At 36.8% G+C, this 20,726-nt stretch overlaps 1 pseudogene; it reads right to left on the bottom strand.

Annotated features, from left to right (window-relative positions):
• Positions 1 to 13,337: 13,337 nt before the first annotated feature.
• LOC132426688 (spermine synthase pseudogene) lies at positions 13,338 to 14,439 on the bottom strand (annotated as a pseudogene).
• Positions 14,440 to 20,726: the final 6,287 nt, after the last annotated feature.

Genomic DNA, 20,726 nt, shown 5'->3' with positions numbered 1-20,726 from the left:
TTGTGTATTATATTTTTATTAGTCAAGAATTTAATGGGGATATCTAGCATTTATATACAAATTAAGAAATAAAAATTTCTGTTACATTCTTACTATTTTTGTAGCACAAAGCATACTACAGCATTTTGACATGATTTAAGGGAATTACAGTTTTACTGCTTTGAGTTTAAATAAGAAAAATAAATCAGATAGCTAAAAATTACGTTAACTTACGGGTCACATTATTTTTTAAAAAACCCTCAAAATTATCCTAAAATGTCCTGTATTTGTAATGTACAATTTTTCTGTTTCAAAAATAAACTCTCAAAAATGTATTTTTGATTTTGTGTTAATGAAAGTTTTCTTTTGGTTCAAAGGAAACATTGGTAGTAGCATGAACACCTGAAAGTACAGCAGGCATTATAATGATGTGGATGTTGCTGCTACAGTTGTAGTTAAAATGGGTGCTTGTCAGCTTCATACTAACGAATTAGCAATAAATAACATGTATGGTAACTCTGGGAGGGAATATACTATTGTCTAGTACAGATAAATACATGTAATATAAACTGTGTGCCTGAGACAAAAAAAACACTGCAAATCACATGCACTATACAGTTATACACTCTCTGCAGCAATATTGCAACCAGAGAACAATACGTATTTTTAAAAGTTACCTTCAGTGAAACACTCCTACTTCCATCAATTTTATCGCAACCAATCACCATATTCTGTGGATGGCTGTGCTGACATTAGAATCCTTTCTCTTTCTCTAGTCAAAATGTTTTATATGTTTTTTGTCATTTTATTAATTTCCTGCTTTGGGAGTAATTTTACTGTCAATTCATGAGAACTTTGAAATGTCATGAAACTTTTGGAAAGTAGAGTACTAACAATTAAAATTTAACCCAGAAGTACTTCTGACAGTATCATTTGAATGTGCAATCTCTGCATATAACATAAGTGAAGGCAAGGGGAAAAAATCTGTAAAATGAATAGAGTTTTGACAGCAACTATACATAGTATACAGCACATACTTATATATGTCATAGTAGTAGCTTCTGTAACATACCAATGCATTGGAAAATGAAATGCACAGAGACATGAAGCTATGAGGTGGTGCAGACTGTCATTTTTCATGTTAACAGAGTATTTTGTCAGCCTTATCCAGCAAAAACTCTGATGTACAAAACAACATTTCTAACAGATCTGTCACCCTCTGTCCTTCCTTTTTATTTTGCATATGCATCTCACAGTTCTCTAAAGGGTTTGTCTCCCCATTTAGCCCTTCATGAAATCCCTGAGCTGCCTTTTTCATCTGGAGCCTCCATGCACAACTGTGAATACTCCATCTTACATCTCACCTGATAGGTGAGGCTTCCCCAAATCCCAGGTACTGTTAGAGGACTTGAGGCATCCTCTGTAAGAAGGAAATCATGAGAGCAGAAGGAAATATCTGCTCTCAAGAGAAGTCCCTGAAGAAAAAAATCAATCGTGTGAATTAAAAAGCTTTTGATGAATAAATAATACATATGCAATAAATTAATTAACCAATTTTCAAGTCAGGCTTAGTATAGCATTCTAGAGTTAGCTAGCATTGCATCAATCAAAATGTAATCATTTGGTTTTGCTTCATATGATTTTCAAATACAAAATGACTGTGCCAGTTGAAGGCTACCATTTAAGAGACTATAATAGCCAAAACCAGGTAGTTGGGCATTTGCTTTCCAATGTACAAACCAAAGACTAAAACAAGTATTTCTTCATAAACACTATGACCACTGTATTTAATAATGTTGACATTTACATAAATGGATTGTAGTGTAGTTGTCGAACATATATTGGGATGATGCCATAATCCTGTTTTAATTAGATGGATGTTGTGAGCATAGAAAAATCACAAGCTGCACTCCCTGTGGTGATGCCATACTGGCAAGGAATCAATCACCACGGCTTTGGTTGCCATAGAAACTGATAGCTTCTGCACCACCATCTAAGTGGCAAATGATTGGTGGTATACTCATAACACAGGGAGAGCAATGAGTTTTTCTATCCTGTCCAGCAGCTGTGCCAGAGAGTTAATTAAAAGCAGAGAACATGAAACAAATCTAAATCTGTGAAGAAATGAAATGTACAGAACAAATTGAATTCCCGTGTTGAACAGAAATTAATATGCAGCGCAAACCACAGAGCTGCCTGAACAAGCAGCAGCTGGGAATCTTGGGAAATGCTGCCTCTGAGGCAGTTAGAGTTGAAATGTGGAGAGGGCACCTCCTTATCTTATTACCTAAACAAGCACTTTGTTCAGTATTTGTGTTGACTGATGCATGCAAATTGAAGCCTCAAATGTTGAGTTCCCATTTCTAAGCAGGAAGGACAAAGCTTAACTAAGATTTAATTAACAAACGGTTAGCAACTGCAGTTTATCAGCTGTGAACACAATGTAAGTAAATGTTTCTACTTCTGTACTAGAATTCACCAGACAACCTCTGTGAAAGTCAATGTGTTTTTATTGATAAGCCACAAATTCGGAATTCGTATTTCAAACATTGCAAGCTGAGGAGCAAGTATCTGAAATGCTTTCCTAAGAAGTAAGAGAAGCTTGACATAGAAATAAAGTTTATTTTCTTTTTTCCATAGAATGATCTACAACAGATCAGGCATGAAATATTTAACTAGAGAGAATCATGATTTCTTGGTTCAGTCCACACCCATTCTAGGATTTCAGTGGTATCATTTGGAAAAGTTAGTGTTCCAGTAACCTGTTCTCTGCGTGAAGCCAACCACTCCCACTGGGCAAGTAGAACAACCCAGAGAACCACACCATGTATCTCTACAACTGCCAAGTATGTGTGTTTATAAGAATTAGAGGAAAGAATAACATCTTAGATCATGCAATTTACCCTTCTCCCCCAACTAGGACAAAATCAGGAAGTGAGCGTGGCTAATTATGGAAGAGCAAAAAATGGAGAACTTCAGAGTTTATATCATTATGACACATATGCACTTAATGCCCATCTAATGAACTGCTAGAGTTTTTTCTTTTATCAAGATGTATTTTCCTCTAGTTAGTCCTCTATTTCTAATGGCAATTGAATTGCTTATCTAAGAAGTATTTACCCAATTCTTCCAATAACCCATTTTATTTTCCAGGGTGATAAAACAACAAGAAAGCAAACACCATGCTTCCATATTATACTTGCTTATGATGGATACATCTGTATGAAACAGATTTTCATATATAGTTAAGAACTACTTGGTTTGAAAATATATATATGTCCATGGCATATGGAGCAAAGTTCTGAAGCAGCTTTTTCAAGAGGAGTTTTGTACACTTTGAAGACCATGAATAGGTTTCCAACAACTGGTCGAATCAATGCTATTTTAAGAGAAAGACTTCAATCTGACATAAGATGGGAGAGATGAATGAAAATGTTATTGAAATAAAGGGAGGAGGAGTTTCCAATATTATTCTAACTGTAGCATTTTAAATATAGTCAAGTTAATTATACCATGCCTATTATAATCTCTGAGTAGAATCACTAATAATCATTAGTAGGAAAACCATCTGATGTCTTCATGGAAGTGAGTATCTGAATACATGAAAAGAAGACTTTTTAAAAAGTACATAGTGTCCAAAAATACTGAAATACGGTGTTAAAATGTACAAAATAAAAAGTTTAAGTAGTTAATGTGTAAGGCTAGAAATTTGTATGGTAAATATATGTTTAAGTAGACATTTCAAAATGGAGTTCAAAAAATTTTAATGCTGATGAAAATATTCCTTTAAATTCACAGATGTAGGAAGTTTCAAGGTAAATGTATATTTTCAAATATTCTATGTGGTTAGAACCCATTATATCTGGTGTTAGGGTCATATAATGGGATTTTATGAATCATGAAATAGCAATCTCTGTGGTTAATAACACTAAGGATAAAATTCTTGAATCCATATCCCTTTTCCGATTGTCATTGTCCTGACTTATGTCTCTATAATCTCTGATTTGAATTTTTATTATTGTCCCCTAACTGATATCCTTGGAGTGCCATTTTCATCTTTATGTGGAGAGGAGGGGATTGATATGTTTCACTTGATAAACCTCTACAGGTGTTTTGAGAATTGTGTTTCATTTTACCCACCATACCCAGATGAGAACAAGGGCTCTAAAGGAGTGTAATCCAACCCGTGCATTTACCAAAATCAACTAGAAAACTTGAAAAAAGGTAAGAGAGAGACAGAGAGCTTGAGTGCTGGCTGGCAGATTCCCAGGATACTGTAAATCCTGATCTAGTGGTTCTGCACAGCACTGAGCATTCAAAATTTTAATAACTTTCACAAGTGAATCTGAAGAGCAAAATCACTTTAGAAAAAGAGACAAAAACTTAGCCCTAACCAATTCTGACATCTCTTGATCTTTCAACCATTTTTACTGATGACCATTTCATCTGGGGAGAATTATGGTGAAGTCCCATAATTCGTATAAGTGATACTAATCTTGTTACCCTCTTAGTCAATTTTTTAAACCATTTTGGTGTGACTGACTTTATGAGAATAACAGTAAGCAAAGGATCTTTTCTTCATAAAAATACACATAAATTTACAAGATTTTACTGACTCCCCAGAACCATCCCTGATAAAATAATCCCTCCTTTATATACTCCAGGTTACATATATGGCCTTCTCAGAATTTCTTCTGACTTGCACTTTGCCTTATGCATGTAGTTAAATTTTAGTTGTTATCATTATCATTGTTATTTATTATATGTAAGATCCTTTACATAAAGACTTTAGTTACAAATATCTTTAGATCTAAGTATCAGGAAATAAAGCTTTGTTTCTCCTGAAAAATAAATCATATGCATTTGTAAAAGAATGTTAATTAAAGTGCAACCATTTTATTCTCGGTGTCAAGTGAAGCCCCAAAGTGATATATGCCATATACTAAATTGAAGTACAAGACCACTGTGAATGACTTGCAAAATAAGTCTGTGGAAAACCTGTCCTGAAACTCTGAGCTTCTTCATAACAAGTTGGGAAGTAGGATGTTAACGGGTGATTCTTTGAAGAAAGTTGGTTTTGTGTGACCCCATCCCATAAGTGGGTTTCTCCTCTCATTTCTATTCAAAATAGAAAAACTTTAAGGAGACCTTTTGGAGAAAGTATAATGTTTCCTCTGAAATGTGGAAGCAAAAGTCAACTGATACCCTAACAAGCCTAGGAAGTCTCAAGGATAAGAGACTGGAAGGCTAATCATTCTCACAATAGAACAACAGAGAGATGGCCATGTCAGGCCAGATGTTGTCAGAGCAAGTTATATATGAAAGCTTCCTGTGGACCAGATGTAGACTACATACCATAGAAAGCTGGTATGGGGCTGTCTTAGAGACTGACCCAAAATATTGCATAGGGGGCAAGGAGCAAGGTAACTTAGATATTTCTTGAATGAAAGAATAAATATACTGACTATAATACATATGTCCCTTCTCCAGCAATGCAAGGGTTCTGAAAACCCACAAAATGTCCCACAAGAAAATGAATCATTTTAAAACACCTGTGAGACTCAGAGAGCTTGACACATAACTACAGCTTTAGTCAAGTAAGAAATTCTTTGTCCTTCTCTCCTTTTGTCCAGCATCCGTACCTCAACAGATCCTGAAACTAGATTTACCTCTAATATTTAAGGGTTCCAAGAAACATCATATGTCTAAAGAATTTTCTATGAATTAAAGGAAAAAGCTCTTAGATAAAATATGTTCTGTTATTTTAACTGACAAATATACACTCTTAAATATATGAGGGACCAGAGTTGAATTTAGAATTCTTAATATCCTTTTAGTCCATTGCTAGAAACTGGCAGAATATAGAAAGCCCACCATTGGTCTCCTGATGTATTGGGAAAGCATATAGCCTGTCTCTCTTCTTATCTGACCCCAGCTCCTTTCAGCACCATGAGGAATCTCACAAATACACATACAAATACCCAAGACCAAACGTCCATCTTTCATCCTCACTGCTACAGACAACTGGACCGCAGCCACCCCCCAATCTAAGGTGTGATCACAGCAGCAGAGCAGCCCTCTTAGGAGGGCTACCCCTAGGGAAGAGCCCTGCACAGACCATGGGATCAGGCTTGGCATCATTTGGGCAAAGAATAACAGGGTCCTGCATACTTCTAGCATAGTGAGGCTAGAGAATGCTGGTTCGTAAACAGTATTCCTCCTTGCTCTGGATAATCTCTCCGTCCCATGTGGCTGGACAAGACTAGGAGATAGCGAATAATGGGACTCTGTAAAGCACAGGATCCAGAGTAAGAGCTCCCATTGCTGGGTCTAAGGGAAAAACTGTCTGGAAGAATCAATGACCATTGTTAGCATGATGAAGAATAGAAACACACACACACAGACACACACACACACAGACACACACACACACACACACACACACACACACACACACACACACACACGGCAGAGAAAGGGAGCAGAAGCTAACCATGCCCTCTTTTCCACAGTGTGGCGCTGACCTACGGTTTGCACAAATTAGTGAGAGGAGTAGCTTTAACTTTTGGAAAATTTGACATGTTGATTCCTTTAGGCATTTCAATTGCTCTATTAGTCCTTTAAATTACTGACTGGGGGACTTTTTATGACCTGGTAGTGATTCAAAATTAATGAGACTTGTCCCAAATTTCATTCAGGGGAAGAGAAAGAAATTGCCCCACAGGAAAAAAAAAAGAAACAAAAGAAAACAACATGTTGCTTACAAGTGAACTTACAAGTCCTGCTTATTCAATATAATTATTACAACTTTGTTCCTATAAACTATGAGAATTTTGTAGTTAATCATATATTTCTTTGTTTTGATTTTTGGGAATCTCAGTCAAGTATGTATACTAGTTATTTACTACATAGGCTCTTATGGACTATGCTTGCATATTACCTTATTCTCTGGTCTTATGTTTCCATCTATATTATTCTAATTCTAAGGTTGTTAATATTTCTATTTTATTTTGTAGTGCATGTATTTTCATAACTGGCCAAAATACTTTGTTTATATATAAACATATATATATATATATATATATATATACACACACACACACACACACACACAATTTTTTTCTGATTTGGTTACAAAACAAAGCAAGATCAGATCAGAACAGACTGGACCAGGGGAACTTGAGGGCCACAAGCATTGTCTAAAGCACCATGGAAAATTCAGGTATCATTAGGAGGATGATGCTATCTAAAGAGACCCCCTTTCACTAATTGGTTGTGTGTGACAGGTAAAAGATAAATTGTAGTCAGCATTTTAATTTATTCACTTAGCAAATATTTGTTGAGTGCTTATTCTATGTCAGTTATAGCATGCAGACAAAACAAACCTGGCCTCTCCACCACTAAGTGAGAAGGGTAGTGGCAATGCTGCTTTATTTTTTCTATGTACTGCACAAGACTCCACATTTGGTTTAATGTTATCCAGTTGCTGTCATGAAATCCTAACCATTTTTGAACATGGAGAATTTTCAATTTGTACTGGGCCCTGCAATTTATGTAGCTGGTCCTGGACAGTGGCTATATGTTCTAAGTCTTTGCCAATCTACAAATTCCCCCAAACACTCCCATGTCTCATCTGGATCTGGCATTTACACTTTTTATGCCTGTGAATGGATTTGGGCTTCTTAAGACACAACACTGGCCCATTAGTGTGTCCCTATCAGGAATAAAAAAGAACAGTTTGAAACCTTACATAAATCCTCTCCTGTGTCAGCAAGACTCCAGAGTGACTTATTTAAATGATTATTTTGTAATGTGCTTATGTTTGAGGAGAACAAGTCTCATGGGAGAAAGAATTGTGTAAATTGAAAAAAACTGTGAAGTAATCCTTAGTAATCTGCAGATATGACACCATGTATTATTCTTATTATCCTTTTGTGACTTCTGCTTGGTAGGGCTCCTTTCTAGCTATATCCTTTAGCACAGAAACTCGAAACCTTAGGGGACATTAATTTCTCCTTCACAGTTCTCTGCTATTCAGGTTTGTTTGTTGTTTATTTATTTATTTGCTATTCAGTTTTTAACACATATTGAGCACCCACAAAACCTTTAGTCTTGTTACCTGTGTATGGATTCTTCCCTTGAATGGCCTAACATTTACCTTTGCATCCTTAGTAAGTACTAGAGGCAGGGCCTGAAACCCAGAATTATTTACTGAGTGATTGAAATAACTTCTTATGTTCAGGACACAGGTGAGCATTTTACATGTGCCATTTTATGGGATACAGAAATTATCCCACTCTGTAAGCTTTTATAAAATTCAGAAAGTTGTATTTGATCCCTGTAATGCACCCTTTGCAATGGGTGTTTTCTTTGTGATGCAATTCTAGTATATCAAGGCCCTTGAGGTAGTTCAGAAACTGCTCCTTCTGCATGGGGGTTCAGACATCTACCTTAGACTACTGTGTCATGTTAAGATGTTCGTTTAAAACTTAGGTCAGTCACTGTCCCAGGCTGAGTTCTCTGGAAGCACAGCTGATATGGAGTTTCGGGTGCAAGATGTTTATAGGAGATCGAAACTGGTGAAGGGCTTGGGCAGAAGCAGGATTAGTGAGAGAAACAAGTCAAACTGTAATGTGCCTCAGCCAGCCATCCAGTGAGCTTTGGAGGGAGTCTCACTTCTGGTTGAAAAAGCAGAGCCTGTATATCATCTCACTCAGTCACTGGAGGCAGGTGGCCTTGGGGTGGGCTTGCCCTTGAGCAAAGTGGTCTTTGCAGCTGAGGCAGACCCAGAAGTTGCAGAAAGCTGAAGGCTATCTCCTGACTTTTCTCTGTGTAGCTGGGCAGCAAGTTCTTCCTTGAAATGAGATCTGGGTAGTGCATCCCCATGTCTATCACAGATTTTCATCATAATACCTCCTGGTCTAACTTACTAGATTAAACAATCAGAATAATTAAATTCTGAAAAATTAAAATTCTGTTGCATAGTGAAGTGAGGTGTTCAAAACACGTGCACCATCATGAAAATTAGAGCAGCAATTATATTCTGTAAAGCACTACAAAAAAGGTTTCACAATATATTTTTTTATTCTAATTATGGGTCTTTTAAACATTATGTTATCTATTTACCAACAGCCTGAGTGAGGAAACTTTGAATAAAATATTATTGTATCACTGACAATGTCATTATTTTCATGATCCTGGGTGACTTCCGCAAGACCTTATAGACTCTAGACAATCTTTTTTTGTTTCAAAATAGAACTGTTGCTGGCTTTATTAGTCACAGGAGATGTAATATTTCATCATCAATTTCATTAGTATTTCTATTATTCTATTACTTTTTTCTTATCCTCCAAAGGGTATTATTTATTATGTTCTATAATTAATTTTTTAAATTGCTTGAGTAACTTTTTTATACAAAATCTCCAAACACTTTAACAGAATTAACTTTTTTTTTTTCCATAGCTATATACCTAGTACATAGAAAAGTTCCCAGTACAATTTGGGAGGTAAATAAATATTTAAGTGACTAAAATAAAAATGAATGAGTTGGCAACACCCCGGGACAGTCTTAAATAAAGATGTGAAACAAGTACATAAATGATGGTACAGTACAACACTGAACATTTAAAATGCCTTAAATTCTCCAGCTCTCTAAACAGAGAAGACACTCAATAAATGGAGTTCACACAGTGTTAACACATATGAAAAAGGCCAATGTGTGTGTTGGGAGATGTTAACCTTATGCTAAATATGATTTATCAACACACTGTTGTTGTAAGAACTAATGCTGGCACAACCTAAGAGTTTCCTAATGAAAGCACAGCATTCTAAAAAAAAGATAATGGTGGTGCCGTGTTTCTTTTCATTAGTTTGATCATATCTGAGGTCAGTTGCTTTAGGTTTTGACAAATGTGAATCAGTTCCTAGGATAGGAAAGTTATAGGGCAATGAGAGAGATGTAAAAAGATATTTCATCTGGACTACCTTCTTCATCTTCAAAAAAAAAAAAATACCCTATATGTTGGCCCTCTAATTCCAGGAGAATCCCAAAGGAAATAAAAGATGCAAAAAAATTTGGATAGATCATTGTACCTAAGTTTTCAATCCTAGGAATACACAATTAAAAAACTAAAACAACTTACACAGATGATGATAGGAGAGTGTTCAGTAAGCTAGGATGAGATGCAGTCACTAAAAGTAATATTTAAAAAAGTTTTACAGGCTTTAGCCAAGGTTTATGATACATTCCAATGAAAAGTAATCTGTCTCAAACTATTAACAATATAAGTTCAAAATATGCATCTCTCTCTTTCCATAACCAGAGGGAAATACTAAAAATTTTAGAAATGGTATTGCTTTTCTTCCTTTTTTATTATGTTTTCCACAGTAATGATTGTTTTTTTTTGGTTTTTATAATCAGGAAAAGAAAGCTTATGTATAAGTCAATTATTTGTATCTTTTGTTCCTTTCCCCTCATTGCAAAACTAAAATTTACAACTTATTTCCTGACAAAGAAAAAGAAAATATGCTTGGGGATTAAACATATGTGCTAATTCAATGTTTTTATTTTCCACTATCTGAATTTCCTAAATAATATTATTGATTTTCAACATGTCTGCTTTCAAAATTTGTTCAATTAAGCTTACTTAAATAAATTCAGGAAGAGTAAGGCCAAAATCATACGATACAGGGCAAAAGGAAAAAAGCCAAGAAGTAAATAGGGTGAGGAAAATAAAAAGGCTAAAAGAAATCTTATTAGCCAAATTCCAGTGGTTGAACCAAAATGCCAGTATAAGCTTCCTGATAGCTTGCATGAAAAAGGCAACAGCACATTATTCTAATTAATTAATCATTAGGAAAGTACTAACTTATCAGGAGGGACTGGGCATATACTTTGATTTTTTTTCATATTAATTCATTCATGTATTTAACAAAAGTTCATCGACTATATACCACACTGTAAGGAATTAAACTAGAGGGGAAAACAAGTATAGGCAGTACAATTCCAAGTGAAGGTAGGGTTATGGCAGATGAAGGAGAAAAGTCCAGGCCTACAATCCTCATAAACTTTGTCTCTGAGGCACTGGTCTTTGTGTGCATGGTTACAAGATTTGTGTTATGTTATAAGGTCCTTGAAAGCTGTTTGATATATACTCCTTGATATTGGAGCTTATGTTGATGATATACCTAGTTATTATAAGGACTATATGTTTAATGTCTGTCTTCTCCACTTTCCAATGCTTTGCCCTCTCTCCCCACACAACCTAAACTCTACAAAGCCAGCAGTTGCATATTTGCTCAAGCTCTATCTCTAGAGCTTAGAACAGCAACTTGTTCCACAGTAAGACTCAATAAATATTCCTTTAGGTATTGATGAATTGATTTAATGAATGACTACAATCTTCTCTCTAAGGCTCAGATTTCAGCATGATTTTCTTAATTTATAGTTATAACTGTTCTTTCCTTTTAATAACACTGGTTTCCTTAATCGCGGTTGGCTGGATACTAACATGCAGAGGGCTTTTGGGGGTTATTTTCTACTGGCTGCTCAAATTTGAAAATTGTATAGGTCATCTCTATATTGGTTAGTGCAATTTTAAAGGAGTGTTGCATATTTTCATAAGAAATTCTCCCTTATAACATGTCCCATTTTCATTATAATCTACAGATTGAATTCCCCTTGATCCCTATGGTCTCTAGATCTATACAAATAATATAAACGTTTTAAGATGTCAGAATAAAATATAAAAAATATTATACCTCAGTATGCATCATTAGCTTTCAAATATTTTCTGAACATAGGAGTTCTTCCGTCAAAAGAAATCCAATGGAAGACTCTCATATCGAAAACTTCAAGAGCATCTCTCATTGAAAGAGTATAAGGACAAAATATGTGATCTCTTATCCCTTATTCTCTTCTCTTTTTCCTCCCCTTACTCCCCTACACAGTTTGGTAGCCTTTGGTGTGTCTGTTCAGAAACCTATGGCTTCTAAGAGCTAGAAAAACATTGTAGAATGTAAGTTTTGATTGTTAATGTGAAGTATTTCTTCTGATGAGAAGGTTGCACCAACATATCTGGCATCAAAATCATGTTAAAATCTGTCCCACAAAAAGACAGCAGGTTCTAACTCAACTACTGCTGTATTTAGAGATGTGTGGAAATAACTCATTTTAGATGTTAAAGAGAAGCATTTTGGCTCAGAACATTAAGCAATTGGACGACAATTCATGAGCTCAGGTTTTTAAGTTTTCTTTTTGCTGACACGTTTGACACTGGGAGAATCACTGCTTCTCTTTACCTTGGCTTACTCATCAGTAAAGTAGCACGTGATTATGCTGACTCACCTCATTCTCACAGAGTGTTTATTCACTAGCACTGATAATGCACTATTCTGTCTAAGAAACCAATGAAAAATATTCCAAGGAGCAGGTAAAAGTGGTCACATTTGTAGCTAAATAATAATTTGAAGGAAACTTACAAGAGCTTCAGGTATATAAATGAGAACAAAAACTAGGGCTAATTTAGGTAACATTTAACAAAAAATAATTTTCAGCGAAGATGAACAAAGTAGCTTGGATTCGTTTTAATTTTACTGTAAACTGAAGAGACAGCCAGAGTTAGGGCTGGGGCAGGAGGTGTGAGGAGCATTTGGGATGTGTGCTATAATACTAATAAGATAAGTACATATGGCTTTCAAGACCTTGAAAAGAAAGAGGATTTTGTGTGTGTGTGTGGTACGCGGGCCTCTCACTGTTGCGGCCTCTCCCGTTGCGGAGCACAGGCTCCGGACGTGCAGGCTCAGCGGCCATGGCTCACGGGCCCAGCCGCTCCGCGGCATGTGGGATCTCAACCACTGCTCCACCAGGGAAGTCCAAGAAAAAGGATTTTTTTTTTCTCATTTGTAATTTTAATCGAAGCATTGCTATTCATTTTTAAAAGTCTTTCCTTATAAGCACCAAATTTTAATACCTATGTCAATTTGGGGGGAAAAGGAACTCCCGTCAAGAGCTTCCCTCCAGAAGAAAACAATGATGTTCATTCCTCCAAACAATCAAATTCGAAGTCTACCAAAACAGAAACAAAAAAAGCCCACATAGAAAAACAAAAACAAAAATCACATTCTAGAGGTTCAGTGCATTTAGCAGCCTTCACTGTGCTGTCTAATCATCCTTCAAAAAAATAACTCTAGTTCATCAAAATATACATTTTCCATTTGATTTTTAAATTAAAAAATAATTTAAAAAAGGAAACTTGAAGGAATTCACAATTAATTGCCTGACTCCTTTCGACGTCATGTACAGCATATGAAGGTCAGGAAGGCTATTTGCAGCACACATGATTAGGGGAAATTGATTTTCAAGGTTTAGCTTTCTTCCAAACAGTGTCCACAATTCCAAGTATGAAGGGACACAGACGATCTCCTTCAAGAATTCCACAGGACAATACAGGTGCCCCAGCTGTTCTTCATAGAGTGACAGGGCTTCAGTCAAATTGACACAGTTCCCCTGTGTAAAATATTTCCCATCCTGTTTCAATACTTTCATTGAGAGGTCAAGAATCAGTCTGAGAAACTCCCATGTGGAATCTTCTTTCGGAGATGTGGAGATTGGAACAGCTGTCAAATCATTAATCACATAATCAAACTCTCTCCCTTCTTCGGTGTACCTCTTCAGTACTGGAATACAGTCTTCTGATACAGTCTTCTGAGAACCTGATCGCAGTCCCCTTTAAGATTGTCTAGGACATCACCACATGTTTTTCCCATGTATTTCTTACATGCGTCAATCACCATTTGGTCAATCTCTACCATAGTGACCATTTTTGGTTTCAGTTTGACTATTTCACATAATATGCCCCCATCTCCGCCTCCTAGAATCAGTACATCTTTGCCAGTGTAATCTTCTTTGCCGCTGCTCATGATGGCCCGGGTATACGCCAGATCACTTTCCACCAAATTAACATCCCCACTGAGGATGAGAATATTTCCAAATTGTTTTGAGTGTAAAATTTTAATGTTCTGGTAAAGTGAGTCTTCATCATACACCACTTCATCTATGTCGTACTCAACCAGGCGGCCATCTGCAGTGGGCCAGTATCTGTCAATGGCCCCTCCTCGAACTATGGGTGGTAATCGCTTCACCCGCTCAGTACTGTCCTGACTCAATTCTTTCATTCGTTCTTCTACTTTGTTCAAAAGACTGTCAACTTCTTTGCCTTGCGCATCACTGTCATAACTCTGAAGGTCCAGCAACACCAATCCATGCGGGTAAATTCTCAAATTGGCAAAGCTGCCGTTTTTGTTTACGTAGGTCGCTAAATAGCCATGGTCCTGCCAGGTGTGCACCAACCTCATCATCCCCTGCTCCTGGAAAATGGACTGGAGGCCTTTCAGAATGGTCTCACCATCAGCTTTGGTGCCGAGCATGAAGTCAAGGGTGCTGTGCCGTGCTGCTGCCATAGTGAGGCGAGGCCCTGGGTCATGCCTGGGGGAGGGGGCCGGGGAGACTGGGGGGCCGCGCGGTGTGTCAGGCTGCAGCCGGCGGGGAGTGCCAAGAGGATATTTTTGACATGTTGGAAGTTTGAAAGAAAAAGATCTTGCTAGTTCTGTGTACTGGAATGCAAAACTGATAAAAAAAAAAAGTCTATCATTGTAAATCTGACATTAGAATGTTGCTTTTGACTACTAGTAAATTCAGCCCCTTAATTCTCTGCTTGAGAATGGATAGTTATTACAGCCATAACAGAGAATATGAAAATAATAATAAACTTACTAACTAAAATGACCATTTTTTATCTCATATTTAAGGTAATCACACTGTATGCCCTAAGCAACAGTTTAGCACCTTGTTCTTAGCCATGTGTACAACAATTTTAGATTAATAGCTGAATTTCCTTAGAGAAGAACTTGAACTTCATAAAAGGTCACTCTCTTTAGTTCAGAATGTTTTTCTTACATTTCAATCACTTTGCATTTTTATCAGTTCTCCCACTGAGTGGCTCAAATCATTTCACCAAATGATCTTTTCAGATGAGGTGAGTCAACCATTTTTGGGAAATTCATTAGAATGGAGGCCACTAGAGCACCATTTGCTCAGTTTAAGTACTATTCACACAGGCTCAAGGAGTTAATGTGCTTACTAAGTGCTCGCAAAATAGTTTATTCCCCCAGAAAAGTCTCTCCCCAAAATTCATCAATTCCTTTAACATGCTAGCAAAGCAAGGATTCAAAGACTTGAAGCCTAATCCACTGGATAAATTACAGATTGTTCAAGGTGACATTTTTTACTTTAAGAGCAAGGTCTGGGAAGACACAGATTAGAAGGGGAAAATACAAAATCTCGAAAGAAGCAGAGATGGATTAAAGCCTTGACTTTGGTCAACTTCAGTCATTCAGCACATGTTGACTAGTGTGTGCTAGGATGAGGATGCAAAGGTGACCAAGGTAGACTCCTTGCCCTGAAGTAGTCTGCAAGCAAGTGGGAAAGACACTTTAACCTTAGACAGGAGCTCAATTTCCTTCTTCTAAAAAATGGAGAAAATAGTATACATCACAAGTTACTATAGTACAATAATGAAGAATGCGGGTGATAGCTAGAGTCAGATAGTCCTGAACTTGAACCCAGATTCTACCTATATCTTGACTCAAAATGACCATGGGCAAGTTACTTAACTCACCTAATCATGAGATTCCCTGTCTTTAAAATTTGTTATAGCACTACTTAGCTGAAATGGTTGTTGTGTAAATTTGATTTGCTAATACACAAAGTACTTAACACAGTGCCAGGCACACAGGAAGGTACTTGTGTGCTTCCTGTGTGATTGTACACACAGACAATCACAATTAGATACTCACTGATTTTATATATATTTAAATCTTTAAGTCATGATAAAATATTATTGTCCCTCTTACACTTAACATATAGACAAACTATCACTGTTAATCACATGAGCACACATAAAAAACACTTTGAAAGATAAAAGTTTTATACAAAATGAAATATTCATAATACAGACAAAAAAACCTATGATATTTAAAGGACACCAGTTACTTCGGTTATACAATTCAGTTACTTCTAAAGCCATATGAACAGGAGGTGAAAGCAATGATCACCTGCTATTTCCCTACCATTGCTCACAAACAAGCTTCAATCTTGTATAATTACAATTATTTTCCCCTATAAAACAACAGAGTAGTTTGTTAATAGGTCAATAATGAGCACTCATCTGACATACGTATGGAATAGAAATACTTCTTATGGCAGATAAACCCTAAGATTCCCCCCAAAAGCCCCAATTTCCCAGCTCATGATATCCACACCTTTGTCTAATCCCATCCCCTTGAGTGTAGACAGGAACTGTGACTTGTTTCTACCCAAGAGAATACAGCAAATGTGAAGGAATTTTGCAGATGTGGTTAAGGTCCTACATCAGTTGATTTTGAATTAATCAAAGGAACATTACCTCGGGTGGGCATGACTTTTTGCTGTTGTTGATAGTTGCAAGTTCTCAAAAATGGGACTGGGAATTCCTGAGGTCAGAGACTCTTGCTCTGTTGCTGGGCTTGAAGAAGTAAGCTACCATGTTGTGAGAGGGCCTAGAAAGAGGGTCTTGTGACAAGGAACTGCAGGTAGCTTTTAGGAGCTGAAAGCAGCCTGGTCAACAGCCAGAAAAAAAAGTGTGTTTGGGAAACTCTTAGTCCTACAACCACAAGGGGATGAATCCTGTCAAGAACTGAGGAGCAATTGGAAACATATCTTTCCCCAGTTGAGCTTCTGATGAGACTGCAACGCCAATAACACCTAGACTGCAGCCCGATAAGACACTGAAGCAGAGAACCAAGCTAAGCTGTACTCTTCTGAGCTACAGAAACTGTGAGATAATACATATGTGTTGTTTTTAAGTTACTAGGTTTGTGGTCTCTTTTATACAGCACGGAAAACTAATATGCTCCTGTGGACAGAAAGGTTTTGAATTCAGGGCTCAGAAAGACAAGACAATCCAATAATAAGTGATGGCATTCTTTTATGTACTGAGATCATTTACTCCCTGTTGAAAGGGAGAGTCTTTCTACTTAGAACAGGAGATAAACTGAGATGGGATTCACCTCTCTGTAATTTCCTGGGTAAAGAAATGATCCACTTGAGATAAGGGTCACTGGAGTAGTCGAGAGTTTTATTTGTATTGCATCCACTAACGATACCATCAGGAAAAATTGCCATTAATTTTAGAGGGAGTGTCCTATACTGACTACTTTGGTAGTGAAGGAGGAGAAATTCTTATTAATTCCTCCCTCAGAAAAAAAGGGAGCAGAGAGAGAATTCCTAGATATCATCCAAAAAAAATATTAGGCATGTGACTATATCAGGGATGTGACTATGAAAGAAAACAAGATGTCTGTGTGTAGGTGCTTTGGTGTAGAAAGTGCTCTGGAGGCATCATAGTCCTTTGCAATCTGAGAGAAATGGAGTGGGGGTTGTTTGTGTGAAGAGAAAGGAAGCAAAACAATTTCATGTAGGTCTGTGGGAAGGGCCATAGGGGCATAATTGGGGTTTCAGATGAATCTAGGGGCCTAACTGCCTGGATACCACATTGGGCCACTTTTGAATCTATAAAACACAGGGAAGCACAACTGCTCCTCTTGCAGTCCATATGTGGAAAATTTAACCATTTACAGAAAATACAGACTCATGATAGATTAGAGATGAAAAGGCACTTAAGGGTCCTTGAGTCTATTTCTTTCTTTTGCTGGTGAGAAAACTAAGAACAAGAGGTGGTAAATGACTGCTCTATTGTCATTCAGCAAGTTATTATTAGAGCTGGAAATGGAACAAATATATATCTATATCTATTCAATAGGTATATATTTAATAGATATATATATACACAATGTATGGACTACATGAATTAAATATATATTTATATATATTTTGAATTAAATATATACTATTTTAATTTAATTATATATTAATTTAAATAACTTATACAAATATATTATTATTATATAACTGTAGGTTAAATATATATATTTAGCCCAAAAGGTACTTTACACATAATTTAGTCCAATAGTCCCATGCTCTGGTTTTATAGATTGGGAAAACTGAGAGCCTGAAGAGTTACATGACAAAGCTGCTGTCTCCAGACATATAACACAAATAATTTTGCAAAATGAATCAGAAGCAATTCATTTAGGCTGCTGTTTCATTTCTCCATTCTACTTCACTCTACTACCTATGAGCACACAAATATTCACAGGAATTTACACATATTGAGACTCCTCTGTGGTATCCTGATTTCTCCTGTTCCATCTACAAAACTCCTGTGGTACTAGATCATCTTTTAACTCATCAATCTTCTTTCTGTCCCCTCATAAATCAAAACTCTCCTGCCCCCATCCCCGTCCTTCTGAACATTTTGTCAAGTCGTTGTTTTCTAATCTGTGAGGAAGTCATTCTAAAGTGTTAAAGGATTACTATTATCTCTCCCAGAAATATATGCATTTTCAAAGCAATCATGAACGTGCCATGCCTCAATTTCCTGAAATAACATCCAATATTAGAAATTTTACATTGTTGGAAAAGTGTTTCTGGAGAATATATTTGAAGCTTTTGGACAACACCATAAAATGACTTAGAAATTTTGATAGAGCTAGTTGCTAGGAAGTCACTACAAAAGATAAACTGGAAGTAAACTGGGTACCTGGCAATAACATCTTTAAAAAAAATCAATGCTTTATAAGTCATAGGCACAGATACTTTCTGCACCTTTCTATTTTCAGTGTAGAACCTGAACTGAATCTAAAGTGCTTAGCCTGGCTATGGAAAATCCCAGGGTATGTGTTGTTTAAACCATTTTGATGGTCCCCCGCTATTTTTAATGACATTTTTTCCTTACCTGAACAACCCAGAGGCTGAGCAAACGCAACCCAAGTCCTATGGTTCTTTTTAAACTCAGCTCCATTCACACCTCTCTCGCTCTGCTTCTTCCCACCCCCTACTCAGTTGCCATGTTCAACAGCACTTCAAAGGTGTGGCTGGCTTCATTTCTGGGCTTAGATTCTGTTTAAAGAAGAAGCTAAATTGGAATCAGTTTATCACCTTTGGCTAGGATTTTTAACAGAATTTAAAACCGGAGAGGAACCCCAGCCACATCTAAAATGATACCAAGTGTATCAGCTGGGTGCTTGATCTTCAAAGGAAGCTATAGCCCTGGATAAAGCTCACTTGTCACTCCTAGCACTGCAGCTTGAGCCCTCAGATGCAGTTTCATGGACACCCAGGGTATTTTCAGTATTTTTATTTTTTTAAAAGGGGAGAAATTAGGCTTATTTTTACATATTTTTCTTTATATGCTGATGCTTTTACTAAAATTAAAGCAAATGGAGAGAAATGAGTACTGGAAGATACACAAGCACAAAAGTTCCCAAAATTAATCTTCTCTCATTTACTTGGAATCAGGTCAGCAGTGGTAGTACCGAAAGCATAAACCCTAACCATCAAATAATCTTAGAGGGTAGAGAAAGCACAAACCACCACAGAGCTCCTTCACCTAATGGGCTGTGGTATGAGGGATGTAGTCAGTTGAAAGCAGAACCATTGTTTTGAAAACAGCGTAAGTTTTATTCTATATCTTCCTTCTGGTTTCAAGCTTTGCTTAACATATATCTTACATTTAACAAAGCTGCTATATGCCCTAGAATCAGCGGCTTGAATACAGTATTTTATCCTCTGGAAGTGTCATGATACAGGTGTTCTCCATAGGGTAGGACTGGAAAACTCCAAGCAAAGACAGTAGCATAAACAAAAGTACAGTGAGATGAAATAATGGGGTATATTTGTGGAACTGCATGCATTTCAGAAATGATGATGGAGGTAGAGGTGACCTGCTAGGAAGTGAGGCTAAGCAGCAGGGAGAAGAATCTTATTACTCCGTTTAGATTGGCTGACTGAGTATGAGGAATGACTACAAGGTAGGGGTAGCATATAGAAAAGAGAGACTCAGGGATCATGAGAGCAGTTTGAGAGTGTAGTAGGCCAGAAGAAAATGCAGCTAAGAGGATAGTGGACATTAAATTCAGGAGAGACTTGAAGGTAAACCAAGTTCAAGGGATGACTGAAGAATACAATTATACAATGGACAGTGGTGTCAGTATTCAGGGATATGAGAAAGTGAGACAAAGAGAGAAGTACTGAATAGGTGAAGTCTATTATTTTAGGAAATTAAAGCTGAAAACATGGAGACTATACCAGGGTGATCCATTTATTTAGAGTTTAACACATGGAAGACAGGAAAGCTCCTCAAATGTGCATTTGTTAGACTGCATGGTTCAGGGGAAAGCCCATGGCTTTTAAAGCTTGAAGAACCATGTTGCTTTTCCATCTGTACCTCTATATCTGTGAGATGTTGGAATGTTGAGCATTGGTTTTCACATGTATAAAATAAATAATAATACCACTTACCCTATAGAATACTGTGAATATTAAGTACATTTATGTAAAACACCTGGCACAGTTTTTGGCACATACTGGGTGTGCAATAAATGTTAATTTTCCTTACTGTAGAAAATCTACTTGAGGTATGTTTGCAACCTGCAGAGCTTAAAAAAGGATTTTGTAGTAAAACAAGATTCAACATCATGGGCAGTAATGTATAAATACCAGAAGAGGAAAAAGAGCCAGGGACCACATTAAGGGTAAAGCCAATTGTGGCTGAGCAGGATAGAATTTAGCAATATTAAGCCTTAGTACC

Source organism: Delphinus delphis, chromosome 6 (assembly GCF_949987515.2).
Source record: "Delphinus delphis chromosome 6, mDelDel1.2, whole genome shotgun sequence".
NCBI classification, from domain to species: Eukaryota; Metazoa; Chordata; class Mammalia; order Artiodactyla; family Delphinidae; genus Delphinus; species Delphinus delphis.
The sequence above is the reverse complement of the archived record's forward strand: the minus strand, read 5'-3'. Positions and strand labels throughout refer to the sequence as shown.